Genomic DNA, 9,359 nt, shown 5'->3' with positions numbered 1-9,359 from the left:
AATGCATTTGATTGCTCCATAGAAGTGTGCTCTTAAGCTTCATATTATAAAAAAGAACAATCTATCTCATCTGCTCATGCTATTGATATACATTTTTTTTTTTAATTTTTTATCGAAAATTCTATATATTTTTTCTTATGTTGTAGGAGTGTGAGTTCATTGCGTGGAAGGAGAAGACAAAGTTTCATTTTATTTATAAATAGGAGATGGGATCGATTTGGATTAAACTCACAAAGAGTTGCGGAAGAAAACTTAAACATGCGGGAAAGATAAGAAATAAGGGAATGGTACGCTGAAGAAACGCATTGTTTTGAATCTGAATGCGTGACGATATTATGCATTCAAATGAATATGAAGCAAATTTAGAAAAATGGAATTTTTTACGACAATACTCTTGGACAGAGACCATTTTCATCTAATTATCCTCTTCCTTCACAAGTTATCATGTATGAAGAACCATCCATTAATTCTCGGCTTGTTTAATTACATGGTTAATAATTTTCAATGTAGGTTTTCCGAATTTTTTTTTTTGGGTCTTCTGTTTTCTTTTTGTTTGAACGTAGAGTTAACTTATGAAATTGGTGTTTATGACTATCAATTTAGTTTCGGTCAAGTACAGAATCTTTGGTCCTTTGATATAGAATCAATTTCTATATTACAGCCAAGCAACCATTCGCTGCCGGAACCTTAAAATTTAAAATAGAAATTTTCTTTTGAGTAGAAATATTCGTAGTGCGACTCTCCGCAAATATTAACTTTAACAATATCATAAGAAGTATTATGACAAATACTATTGCATAATTTTTAGGGGAAGATAATGTTTTTTGCAGCTGGTAGATTGTTCATTATTACGGTGGTTGGCAGGTAGTCTGCGATCCTTTCAATCCTTTCACAAATGTTTGGAATTTTCACTAGTTTGTATAATAATGGAAGTGATTGAAACTAATTTGCAATAATAATATGTATAAATAATTGAAAACTTTTTACGTATCCATATCATCTTCAATAATCTCAAACTATTACAGGTGCAGAATTGGAAGAATCAGCTATTGGGAGGGGCGTTTCTTAAAGTGTTTGTGAACACCAATTACGTTGCACATGGAATAGAATTGAATTTATACGTCTCTTTTGAGAAAGGCTTTTTTAGTTTTTAACTACTGTGAGCAGTTAAAATTTTTTTTAAAGATTTCTTATTTTGTTTTTCTAATACTCATAACGTTGAAATAGTGTAGCGTATTTGATATTTACTCTTATATTAAGCTCTACTGAGTTAAATAAAAACTAAAACCAAACAAAATGCAAGCTTTAATTCTGAATAACACCAAACTACATGTATTGGTAAAGGGCTAATAAATTATTTTTTCTCCATTGTGTATTTTATTAGAGTCTAATGCTCAAATTTAAATTTATAAAAAAAAAATTGTTCATTTCTAATATTTTCTAACCAGTGTTTTTAAGGTCTTCCTCTAACATTTCATAATATAGGTTGGATTAATATATCTACAACCCTAACAACACGATCAATTGCCTGATGTTTTTATGTGACCAAACCAATCTAAGGCTAACCTCTCTAAATCTTATATCACTGTGAAGCTATTCCACCTTTTTGCCGTAAATAATCGTTTCACATTCTGGCTGTGGACCTCCGAAAAGAACACCGGCCGAACGGTCGATTGGAGGGACAGTTGGCATCGTGCATACGAACTACATTGAGGATAGAGGGCTGTCGCCAACACACCCCGATGGGTAGCAATATACACGACCTATCATTGGGTTTCCACCCATCCGATACAAAGGCTCGAATGGGGGTTTAGTAGATGTTGGGCCAAGTTTCTCACGGGCGCAAACCCCGTGGTTAATTACATCCCAGGGCCGAAGCCTGAGAAAACTCTCGATTAAGGATCATACATTATCTCTCCTAAAAGTGGGATTCGGCACGAGGGTAAAGACTAGGAATCCTACTCCAAAATGGAAAGAAAGGTCCGAAGGGCTGTGAAATCAAACATGCGTGGCTCATACGCAGCACTCGGAGGCTCTAGGTACTAAAGGAAACTAGAGAAAAATAAAAGTCAAGACATCCAATCACATGCGTGAGAGAATGGTGGAGGTGGCGTCATCAGTGACGCGGATAAGTTAGGGATTTATAGTCCCTGAAAAGAAGGGACCTATCCTACTATTTTAAAAGGATACTACGAGACCGATATATTAGCCTCGAATCCTAGATCTAGGTTTGGGCTTTTAGTGCTCTACGAAACTAAGACCCGTGTCCTAGCTAATGCAATGCAAAACCTGGACTTATCCCGGCTGGATTGGGGGGCCAGCTAAACCACCTAATCGATTTCAAAACCATGCTATCACAAGGTCACGTTATGAGAGATGGGTAGGTTGGTACAGTTTCTTTGGAAATAAGGACCGACATCTAGAGAAAATTTCCTAAGTGGTCCTGGACTTATGTGGGTTAGATGCTTCCTAGCTAATGCAATTAGTTTAATTAGTTGGTTACTAATGCAAATGCATGCTAGTTGAATTGTCAGCTCATGATACTATAGAACTTTAAAACAGGCTTATAGAAAATTTTTTTTTGAAAAGACTTAGTCTCCTAGGTCGGCACTTTATCTCCTAGGCCAGACTATCCGGATCTAACCGCAGGCAGGGAGATGTCTTTAACACTAAGGAAGAAGAAATGCCAATTAATATGCATGCGACCCGGACGATTCGGCAGTTCCTGTTAAGGTTCGTTAAGTTTCTAATGGTTATTTAGAACTTTAAAATTTTTAGAGTTTAGTTAACGAGTAAGAAAAGTTTTTATAGTCCTTTAGAGAGCCTAACGAAAATCCAGGCGAAAACAAAAATCGGCATGCAAGAAAAGAAACCCTAAAGAAAATCAGGCAATTTTCTCTGCGCAATCAGGTAAACACATCAATATAAATCCAAAATTAATCAACTAAATGACATAGCAAATTTCCCTTATTATAACCTAGATATGCAAAGAAAATAAAGTGGCCGGGCACCAACTTGCACTTAAAATCCTGGATTCTAAGCCTATGACAAACGCAAAATGACTTTGAGTGGGATATTGGTCTTTAGTCTCTGGTGTCCTTCTTCTCTTGGACTCCTTGGACCCTTGGAACTCTCCTCCTTGGACCTCCTTGATCCGTCGTGGCTTGAAATTAATCCAAACGAAGAGACAATTGCTCCCCTTGTAGGGGGCATTGCCATTTTCTCTTTGGATATCCTAAAGCCATCCGTCGATCTCCCAAATGGAAGAAGACTCTCCCCTAATGAGGATGCCTTCTTCTTTTGGGATTCAGTGGATAAGAATATCCACAATCAAAGATCACTTTCACAACTCTTTCACAATTTCTCCAAATATTACATTCATTGAAAGTAGAAAAAAATTCTAGACTCCCTGCATGATTATCCTAAAATCAAATCTCAGCAGTTTATATAAAAAATGAAAAATGCCTAACAGGAATAATCCATTGACCCTGTGCCAAGACATGCTCTAATTTTGAGGGCTAAAGCAGCTCCACTTGCAACTATAATTAATAATTTTTGCCCTCATTTTTATTGGGGGGAGCTGAGCAAGCCCTGCATAAATATTATTAGAATTATGATAAATGCTCCCCCTTTTTTATTAGCATTGAGCTGGACACCTGCAGGAGAACAATATATATATTATATATATATATATATATATAATATATTATATATATTATATATATATATATATATAATATATATATATATATATATGACTTTTCCTAACATAGGGGGTAGATCTTAGCGCTCATCACATCACATAGTACAAGAAAAAGTAAACACACACACCAATAATTCCAAAAACAGCATCAATGAAAACACGGAATGCTCCGGCACACAGTAGAAAAAAATAAACCCCAGCGGCCTAACCTAGATCTAGAAGTGAATGCCATAGCAAACAATTTCTATGTGTGTGAAGGCTAGTGGTGTTTTTGATAGATCCTAAGCATGGTAAGTTAGTTTTAAATTATCTTAGAGTTCAAGTCTGTTTAGGCCAGAAAAAGGATATTTTAATCGAAATTCAAAATTATTAGTGAATTCAGGCGTGAATTTTAATTAATTTCAATTTGTTGATCAGTTTTTAAGAGCTTAGGGTATTCATATTTGAATGTTAACATTGTATTAGCCAATTTTGGGAAAAATCCTAGGTCCTCTTATGTACTTAAGCTAAGGGTCCAAAAGTCACCTATGTGGAAAAGGCTAAGTCTGAGTCTCCTATCACCTTAGAAAAAATACTTTAGAACCTTAATATGAGTTAGTTATTCCAGGTAATACACTAAAAATCGGAGTTTTCTAAGGCAAAGTTATGATTTTCTAAGAGTTTCGGGTCCTAAAATGAACTACGGTTGACCAAAAAGTTGACTTTTAATCTAGGCTAGTTTCTTGGAATTCTAAATTTTTTAATAAATACTAGACTAATTGGAGTATAATTCAAGTGAGTTTGCTAATTCTTGAATTTTTTCAATTAGTTTATGAATTTTCTAAGTTCAGGGCATTTAAAGGAATTTCTAAATTTTCTAAATAAGGCGCTATTTTTATTTGTTTTTGATTCAAATCAACTCCAAACCTGAATTGGGATCACTCCAGAGGTAGTAATGACCTAAGAAAGTGTTACCAAGTGTTTTGGTGGAACATTTGTATTTTAAATAATTTTTAATGAATTATTAGGGGCAAAATGGTAAATTCCACTATCGGTCAATTATGGGTCAACCTAGAGTCAACTTAGGAAGCCCTAATTTATCTAAGGTCAAAGATAAGAATCTGGTCAGTTTCAAGGTATTATGGGTAATTTTCTAAATGGGATGTTTTTTGTATGTTTTGGAAGGTTCTCAGGGCCTTATTTAGCGGGTTAATTAGGGTTGGTAATTAAGGGGTCTAAAGGCTCCTAAAAATTCCTAGAAAATTTTTGAGAGGTTATTATGTCACTAAGTTTAAATGTTGAAGGTTTTCATGTCAATCAGGATCTTATCATAGCTCCTAAGCAAACTTCTAAGTTTCGCTAAGACGGTCCTTAATTTTTGGTCCCTTAAGGTTCAACTACGTTATTGGGTTGGAATTCGAAAGTTTTAGCTAACCCTCTAAGGTAATAAATGCATGGGAGTACAAAAATGAAATAAAACACACCATATCCTTAGATCTAGGAGAGGCCTAAGCTAAGTGCTCGTGGGTGCGACTACACAATGCAATCTCGAAAAATAAAAGGACACACACCTAATGAAGGGATTAGTGAATGATTTGGAACTCAATCACCCACCTAATCCTCTCCCTCATGATTGCCCTTCATAATCTAAGAAACCCATGTTTAAAATTTTAATGAAATAGCGGGTCTCCCAAAATTAGGATTTAGGTTATAAGTAGTTTCAAAAATAATTTAAAAGTCGTATAGATTAAATATATTTTTGGAAAGTAAAATAAATTAAAATAATTCATTCATAAATAAATGTATAGGGAGACCACTGACCACCCCTTAAAAACCCCCCAAAAAAGCCTCAAGCGATTTGAAAATAGTTTGTATCCTGAAAATAATTGTTATAAACAATATTCAATATAAAAATGCTCGAATAAATCAGTTCAACAGTGATCTGCCAAAAAGCAAAAATCCAGTGGACTGGAAATAGCTTCAAAATAAAGCTACCATTTTTCTGAAAAAGAACGAGGGGTTAATTAAGCAAAAATTCGATTTAAAACTGACGAATGATATGATTTTTTCGAAGTTTTAAAAAACAATAGAGGGTAAATTTTAAAAAAATAAGGGGTTTTGGCGTTTTTTCAAAATAACTACATATTTACCTAATATCTTAAACACAACGATGATCCCAAGATATGCATAATTTAATACACTCAAACAAGGTGCTGTGCGTTGACAGCGGATTTTGAAACGAGGAAGTTATGGTTTTAAGTTTAAGACGATAATTAAATAAATTTTAAAAATAGTGCTGTTGGCTTGTTTACAAATAACTGCCTATAGATCCAAGAATTTCCGTAACTAGTTCCAGAATGTGCAGAATTCAAATACATTCAAATCGATGTGCTGTGCAATAAGACAGCGGATTAAAAAACGTGAAAAGTTATGGATTTGGAAGATTAAATGCAAATAAATAGTTTAAAAATGTTTAAATAAATATGTTAAAATAATTATTAAAATAGTATAAAATAATACTTAATAATTAATGAGCCTTTAAGTATTTTAAAAATATAATAATAATTAGCAACATTTTAATTATTAGTAATTTTTTAGTAATTTACTAATTAAAGTAATAAAATAATGTTTAATTATTGAAAATACATTTCTATATTTAAACAAAATATAATAAATAGTAATAATAATAATAAATAAGTACAAAACAGTAAAGACTAGCTTAATCATAATAGAATTATTAACATTATAATTAAAAAAATAATTTTATAATATAAATATAATAAAATAATCAAAATAGTATTTTTTAAAATAATACTCTTTACTCTTTTTTATTAATAATTAAAATATACACACTTATTTTTACTATAAAAAAAAAATTTATAGTGGTAGAGAATTAAAATACGAACAACACGAGCATATTTGCAAGTCAAAATCGGCGCGAAAAACAATTTTCTGCGCATTTTTAAAGTTCTAAAATCAATTAAAATACAACTTAAAAATAATTAAAAACCTTAATCCGCGGCTAGGGCTACGTGGGCGGTCCGATTGGATCCCTGCGGTTCGGGCAAAATGATTGGCGCCGTCGCCAATTATTGTCCGATGTTTGCGGCGGCGGTCAAGTGACGGATGTCACTTAAACACGTCGGACCGTAGGATCACGCCGTCCGATCTCCACGGTCGAGATCGACGGGTCAGCGATCACGTTCGGCCGCCCCGCGGAAATCCGCGGGATCGAATCACGCGGGTCAAGTTGAAGACGCGGGATCCTCAGATCAATGACCGTTGATCAAAGAATAACAGTCCGGATCAATGCTAGGGCGAAGCTGAAGGACAGAAATGTTTTTTGGCTCGTTCTCGATCGAATGGACGAAATTTGATGAAATTTTAAGCATGCAATCTATACATGAAACAAATATGGGGCTATTCTTTTAAGATTAAAACATACTATGCAGACGTATTTAACCCTAAAGTTGCGCTAACTAGGGTTTTGGGGATTTTTAACCAAAAATACTTCGATGGAAATCGAGACGATCTCTGGCTTGTTGCAACTTGTAAGCTGTCCACGCCTCCTAGTTGTAAGAAGAAACCAACGAGCTCTCGACGTCTGGATCAACGGGGAAAACTCACTTAGAAGTTCCACCGTTCTCGGGTCGCCGGAGAACTTGCGCCGGCGGCTTTGGGGCGGCCGGATTCGAATTGGGGATGACGGTGGAAGTCTCTAGGAATCCTCAACAAGAAATCTTAGAGCAAGAGGAGGCCTAAGAGCACGAGCAAAGAAAAAAAAAGCCCTAATTTTGACCTAATTTTGGCTATTTAAACATCGCCAACCCTATCACCTAATGGCTTGGATCGAATCTTAAGGGCAATTAGGGAGGGTAAAATAGAGCTTTTGGCCGTGGGTTTTGAATTCCAAAACGTTTCCCCTTGGATTAGGATTAAATACAGAGCTCTTAATAGGATTTAAATGGGTTTTAATGGGTTCGATTTGCCCATTTATGACTTTGGATTGACCAAGTCAGGTGTTTTGACTTGGTCAATCAGTCAAATAGGTCTAATGGTATGGGGTTTGAGCCAAAAAGAGATTGATTTTGATTTAGGCTCTAAAAAGGTCTTAATGGGTCAAATTGGTCAACCCTAGTTGAGCTTAGTCAACCGGGTTTGACCTCAGGGTCCAAGCTCGGCTTGAAAGACTCGACTCGACCCGCAAGCCTATTGGAGAGGGTCTTGGGGTCTGACTTGGTCAATTGACCAAGTCAACCCTTTTGACCAAGGTTTTGGGCAAATCGAGGTCAACATCCTGCCTCTAGAGTAAAGTCCACTCATCGACTTGAGCATCTTATCTCAATAACCCTTAATCTAATTTTTGTGGCTTCCTTTTAATGCCCAAATCATTCTTGCCTATAAAACAATTGCAGATCTTGCATCGCCTTCTTAAAATTTTTCCTTAATTTGATTAATACTTTTCTAATCAAATAATAGATGCCTGCCATTCCTCTTACTACAACCATCGCAACTTGAATTCTACTAATAATGTCCTCATCCATTTCACCATAGCATTGAAAAATAGACTCGAGAATATCTAAAAATGTGCACCCTTTTTCAATAACAAAGAATCACCAAAGTCATGATTCACTACTATATCTTTTATTAACTACCTAAAATTACATACATGTTTCAATTTAGATTTACATAAATAAACCTTTAGACTCTAAGGTTGACCCTCTTTTAATTCACTTTTTCTAAAACACTCCTCTCTAGTCTTGTAACAAAGAAAAATATCATAAAAAAAAAAGCATACACTAAGGTACATCCTCCCAAAACTTTTTTTCTTCTAGAGAGCTCTACCAGGGTTTCCCTCGCACTCTCCTCTTGGGTTTCTTTGTGTGATGGTGTCATCTTCTTTGTGCGATTGTCAGGTAAGCATTCTATTTTTTCTTTATGGATTTTATTTTCATTAACCTTTTATTTTTTCCTTTTTTTTTATTGTGTTTTTATTTATTTTTATCTTGCCCTTAACTTTGTTTGTGATTTTCCGATGGCTGCTTCTCTAGGTGGTTCCCCCTATCAGTTTTGGCAACAGATGTGTGCATTTTTTATCCTAGGTTTCTTAAATGGTGGTTCTAAAATCTCGATCTTTTAAAGATGTTATTTATGCTTCTGCTCTTCATATGGGTTTTCAATGATCTCAGCCCACTAGTCATTATGGATGAAATGTCTTTGTGGGTTTCGAAAGAGGAGAATGTGGCTTTGCCTCTCTCACCAGTTTTTGCCTAAGTTTCGTAAATATACTTTGCATTATAGCTAAGCTTGATTTGGATTCAACAAATTCTTTTTTAACCTCAAGCTTTCTAAGAATTTTTTTTATTACTATTATGGATTTATTGTTATATTACATCAAGCTAGAACAAGATATGGACTATTGTTGAGTTTTTAGGCATAGATCTTACTTCGGAGTGAAATTGGCTTTCAATGAAACTAAAATTAATGGTCTTCCTTGTTTGATATTTCAGTTTATCATTTATTGTCCCGATTTGGGTCTGTTTTCAAAACTTCTACCTCATTTTTTTCCAACATAATTCTTTTTAATCTTGTTTAGTTTGTTTAGTTGATCTTACAAATCAATAATGCTACTATTATTGGCTTTCGAATCCCTCTATTATAAGAGTTATGGTTGAAC

Source organism: Dendrobium catenatum, unplaced genomic scaffold (genome assembly GCF_001605985.2).
Source record: "Dendrobium catenatum unplaced genomic scaffold, ASM160598v2 fragScaff_scaffold_157, whole genome shotgun sequence".
Classification (NCBI taxonomy): Eukaryota; Viridiplantae; Streptophyta; class Magnoliopsida; order Asparagales; family Orchidaceae; genus Dendrobium; species Dendrobium catenatum.
The sequence above is the reverse complement of the archived record's forward strand: the minus strand, read 5'-3'. Positions refer to the sequence as shown.